The sequence below is a fragment of the Dreissena polymorpha genome, chromosome 3 (assembly GCF_020536995.1).
Source record: "Dreissena polymorpha isolate Duluth1 chromosome 3, UMN_Dpol_1.0, whole genome shotgun sequence".
NCBI classification, from domain to species: Eukaryota; Metazoa; Mollusca; class Bivalvia; order Myida; family Dreissenidae; genus Dreissena; species Dreissena polymorpha.
The window spans coordinates 149,228,585-149,234,202 of NC_068357.1; the positions used below are offsets into that span (position 1 = coordinate 149,228,585).

At 32.4% G+C, this 5,618-nt stretch overlaps 1 long non-coding RNA gene across 1 annotated transcript; it reads left to right on the plus strand.

Moving 5' to 3' along the window:
• The first annotated feature begins 3,752 nt into the window (after positions 1–3,752).
• LOC127871954 (uncharacterized) lies at positions 3,753–5,368 on the plus strand. The gene is made up of 3 exons (XR_008045650.1): positions 3,753–3,874; positions 4,921–4,943; positions 5,310–5,368. It is a non-coding gene; the product is annotated as an uncharacterized LOC127871954 (long non-coding RNA).
• Positions 5,369–5,618: the final 250 nt, after the last annotated feature.

Here is a 5,618-nt window from a genome sequence, read left to right on the forward strand (position 1 = left end):
CCTTGTCATCGGCATTTACTTATTCATTTTTAATATTCACTGTTTGTGTTGCTTTCTGTGGTTTAAATGTCATACATCTTGTTTAGCAAATTGTTTGTTTTAATGAATCTGATTCATTGCTACAATAAAATATTGCTTATTTATTAAGTCTTAGTAAAATGACACATCAACTGATATAAGAACTTCCTATCAAACATGATATAAAAAATATATCATACAGCGTTATATCTGGCAGATATCAATGTAGCGGTATGATGAATGATTTCATAAACTAAAAGATTGTGTACCGGTTCACAAACAGCCGGATTTAGAAACAGACTAATTAACCTAACTTGAATTCAATACTCTTGTGTATGAATCTTGGTTTCAGTTTAGGTTTCATTTTTCATCGAAGGCCATAGTGTTGACTTTTGCAACAAACTAACATTTTGCTGTTGATGAATGACAAGCAATGTTGTTAAGGTTCCTGCACAGCAATGAAGACATTTGACATCTGTTTTGCAAAAAAAGAAGCACCGACATGAGTATTTATGTTTAATACATGGGAAGAGTCGGTTCATTGGGAAATGAAAAAAGGGGTCATGTGTGCAGATTATCCAATCAGAATGCAGCGTTGATATGACAATGAAAGAAGTTGTAAATATTTAACCTTATATATTCTTTCCCAAATAATGACAACGATTGACATGCAGCAATAATTTTACTTGCCTTTTAAAAGCACAACAAAATCACAGGAATAACTGAGGAGGCAGTTTATGTGTACTGTGTTGGTTCTTAAAGGGATCTTTTCACGCTTTGGTAAATTGAAAAAATTGAAAAAAGTTGTTTCAGATTCGTAAGTTTTCGTTTTAGTTATGATATTTGTGAGGAAACAGTAATACTGAACATTAACCATGCTCTAATATAGCCATTATATGCATCTTTTGACGATTTTAAAACCTAAAAATTATAAAGCGTTGCAACGCGAAACGATTGAATAATTTGGAGAGTTCTGTTTTTGTCGTTAAATTTTGTGAAACTACGAAGATTGCTTATATAAGGTATAAAATACATCATAAATGTGTACACGGCGGAATAGCTCAGTAGGCTAAAGCGTTTTTACTTCAGGACTCTGGCAGGACTCCAGGGGTCACTGGTTCGAAACCTGCTCCGGGCAATGTTCTTTTCCTTTTTTTATTTTTTTTCTTGATTTTTTACTGGAGCTTTTATGATCCAATGTTTACATTAATCAATATAAAGCATTTAATGAATAAGTTAAAAAAATGCCAAAATCTGTGAAAAGGCCCCTTTAAAGTCAGAGCAACATTTCTCATCATATCATGCAGACTCATAAATAAAGTTATGACCAGGATTTAATTTTTTGATTTTCACAAACTCAGAAGATGATGAGGCGTCATCAACCCCTTCCACACCCCAGGGACAGAGAATCGGAGCGGAGCCCGGGCCTCAGCCACTCAGACGCTCCCAGCGGATTAGCCCGCAAGGGTAAGTATTGAGCAAAAAATAAACTTGACAGTCGTAAAAACAAGTAAGATTTAAAAGACAAAATTTTAGTCTGAGCCCCTTTTATTTAATTCACTTATGTTATATGTCACTAACATACTCCTTGCTTCTTATTTTGGATTGTTACTGATTAAGTTCAACCATTCATAAGTATCACAAAGAAATATTAAACTGTACCACATGTAAATAATAAAATCGGCGGATTCAACTTTTGAAACAATTTGATGAATCCTTAGCACTTTTCATATTCATGCTCAACCTGTTTTAAAATTTCATAATGTGAAAACTCCCCACCTTTAAAATGCCCTTTCTTAGCTTAAACTATGGACATTGTCTAATAAAACACTTTTCTACTGAGTTTAAGTTAGGATTGAATGTTTAAACACAACCAAACAGACATTTATGAAAAATATGTTCCTCAAATAAAGGACATGTTCAAGATTGTAAGGAAATAGAAGACTTAAAATTAATTGAACATTATGTTGGTGATTATCAAGTAATTTCTTCAAAAATAACATCTAACTAACAATTGGGAAGAGGCTTTAATAGGACACTTAACAAAATGATATATTACAAGTCTTTCCTTTAATGTTGCAAGTTCTGAGAAAACTGGACATAATGCATGTGCTTAAAGTGGCGTCCCAGATTAGCCTGTGCAGTCCACACAGGCTAATCAGGGACAACACTTTCTGCCTAAATTGAATTTTTGCTAAGAAGAGACATCATTTAAACGAAAAATTCCATTAAAGGGGAAATTGTCGTCCCTGATTAGCCTGTGCGGACTGCACAGGCTAGTCTGGGATGACAATTTAGGCACAAGCATTTTGCCCAGTTTTCTCAGAATGAGACTCTTATGTTTTACTTTTGGCTTGGGTATTTCATTCATTTTAATTGATCCTTAATATTTTGGCAGAAATGTCAGATGTTTGTAAACTTAACATTCATTTTGAAAAAGTACAACATATGCTAGGAAAAAGTACATCTATTTGTGTGATAGTACTCATTTCTGCATGCCTTCTTATTGTAGGCAACCCGTGTACCTTGCGCTTGGTGAGATATTAAATTTTGATTTATATTATGAACACGAGATAAGCCTCGCATGATTAACAAAATATTCTATTTATTCTATTACTTCGTCCCTTTTTCCATTAATTATTATCAAATATAACATTTTATTTTATGATTTTGTTCTTCTGTAAATTGTTTGAACAACCCAAGTGTGATCTTAAAATAGCGATAGTATAGAGCTTTAGTTTATACGATTTTTGTTATACTATCGATATTCATCTGGTAAAATATATTACATCTTGGTATCCAATTGTTTATTTGTTAAATCTGATGTAATTTTACTAAAAATGATGATTGTATAGATCATACTGAGTAAAATGACTAACATCCAAACATCGACTGATTAAAAAACTTCCTTGTCATCAGCATTTTCTTATTCATTTTTAATATTCACGGTTTGTGTTGCTTTCTGTGGTTTGAATGTCATACATCTTGTTAGCAAATTGTTTGTTTTAATGAATCTGATTCATTGCTACAATAAAATATTGCTTATTTATTAAGTCTTAGTAAAATAACACATCGACTGATAATTAAGAACTTTCTATCGAACATGATATAAAAAAATATATCATACAGCGTTATATCTGGCAGATATCAATGTAGCTGTATGATGAATGATTTCATAAACTAAAAGATTGTGTACCAGTTCACAAACAACCGGATTTAGAAACAGACTAATTAACCTAACTTGAATTCAATACTCTTGTGTATGAATCTTTGTTTCAGTTTAGGTTTCATTTTTCATCGAAGCCCATAGTGTTGACTTTTGCATCAAACTTACATTTTGCTGTTGATGAATGACAAGCAATGTTGTTAAGGTTCCTGCACAGCAATGAAGGCATTTGACATCTGTTTTGCAAAAAAAGAAGCACGGACATGAGTAGTTATGTTTAATACATGGGAAGAGTCGGTTCATTGGGAAATGAAAAAAGGGATGATGTGTGCAGATTATCCAATCAGAATGCAGCGTTGATATGACAATGAAAGAAGTTGTAAATATTTAACCTTATATATTCTTTCCCAAATAATGACAACGATTGACATGCAGCAATAATTTTACTTGCCATTTAAAAGCACAACAAAATCACAGGAATAACTGAGGAGGCAGTTTATGTGTACTGTGTTGGTTCTTAAAGTCAGAGCAACATTTCTCATCATATCATGCAGACTCATAAATAAAGTTATGACCAGGATTTAATTTTTTGATTTTCACAAACTCAGAAGATGATGAGGCTTCATCAACCCGGGCTTCCACACCGCAGGGACAGCCACTAAGACGCTCACAGCGGATTAGCCCGCAAGGGTAAGTATTGAGCAAAAAATAAACTTGACAGTCGTAAGAACAAGTAAGATTTAAAAGACAAAATTTTAGTCTGAGCCCCTTTTATTTAATTCACTTATGTTATATGTCACTAACATACTCCTTGCTTCTTATTTTGGATTGTTACTGATTAAGTTCAACCATTCATAAGTATCACAAAGAAATATTAAACTGTACCACATGTAAATAATAAAATCGGCGGATTCAACTTTTGAAACAATTTGATGAATCCTTAGCACTTTTCATATTCATGCTCACCCTGTTTTAAAATTTCATAATGTGAAAACTCCCCACCTTTAAAATGCCCTTTCTTAGCTTAAACTATGGACATTGTCTTATAAAACACCTTTCTACTGAGTTTAAGTTAGGATTGAATGTTTAAACACAACCAAACAGACATTTATGAAAAATATGTTCCTCAAATAAAGGACATGTTCAAGATTGTAAGGAAATAGAAGACTTAAAATTAATTGAACATTATGTTGGTGATTATCAAGTAATTTCTTCAAAAATAACATCTAACTAACAATTGGGAAGAGGCTTTAATAGGACACGTAACAAAATGATATATTACAAGTCTTTCCTTTAATGTTGCAAGTTATGAGAAAACTGGACATAATGCATGTGCTTAAAGTGGCGTCCCAGATTAGCCTGTGCAGTCCACACAGGCTAATCAGGGACAACACTTTCTGCCTAAATTGAATTTTTGCTAAGAAGAGACATCATTTAAACGAAAAATTCCATTAAAGCGGAAATTGTCGTCCCTGATTAGCCTATGCGGACTGCACAGGCTAGTCTGGGATGACAATTTAGGCACAAGCATTTTGCCCAGTTTTCTCAGAATGAGACTCTTATGTTTTACTTTTGGCTTGGGTATTTCATTAATTTTAATTGATCCTTAATATTTTGGCAGAAATGTCAGATGTTTGTAAACTTTACATTCATTTTGAAAAAGTACAACATATGCTAGGAAATAGTACATCTATTTTGTGTGATAGTACTCATTTCTGCATGTCTTCTTATTGTAGGCAGCCTGTGTACAGAGGACAAGGTGAGATATTTAATTTTGATTTATAATATGAACACGAGATAGAATATCTGAATCCCAGTAATATTGTTCAAGAATGTAATATGTTTTTGTTTTTTTATATAGAATTCACAAGTGTCTGGTTTATGTTTGCAAGTTTTAACAAAATCAATGGCCTTCATCTAGCCAATAATTTGTATTAATATTTAATACTTAAACAATGTAATTTGGTTTTTCAACCATGCTTTGTTTTGATTTATTTAAATGTTCCATACTCCCAACCTCTCCATAGCATACACAATTCTTGAAAATTCGGTTGATATTAATCTTTAAGATTGTTTTTTTATTTTATTCAATCTTGTACTGACTTTTTGCCTATGTTTTTTACAGACGGACCTGCACCCAAAAAGAAAAGAAATTCCAAAAGAAAAACTAGAGACGAGGAAAGTATGTATACAATAACAATATGTAATATTCACATTGTTTAGATTCATACAAAACCACGAAGTCAGTCAGCTAGATTATGAAAAAGTAATAGTCATGAATTATATTAACACTTTTATTTGCATAATAAGCAGTTTCACCAGTAAATGAAAAAAGGGTTATGGGGTGCAATATCCAATTAGATGCAGCATTTACATAAAACTTTAAAACTTGCCTAATTTCAAAATGAACACATGATACCTCAGGCTGAAATGT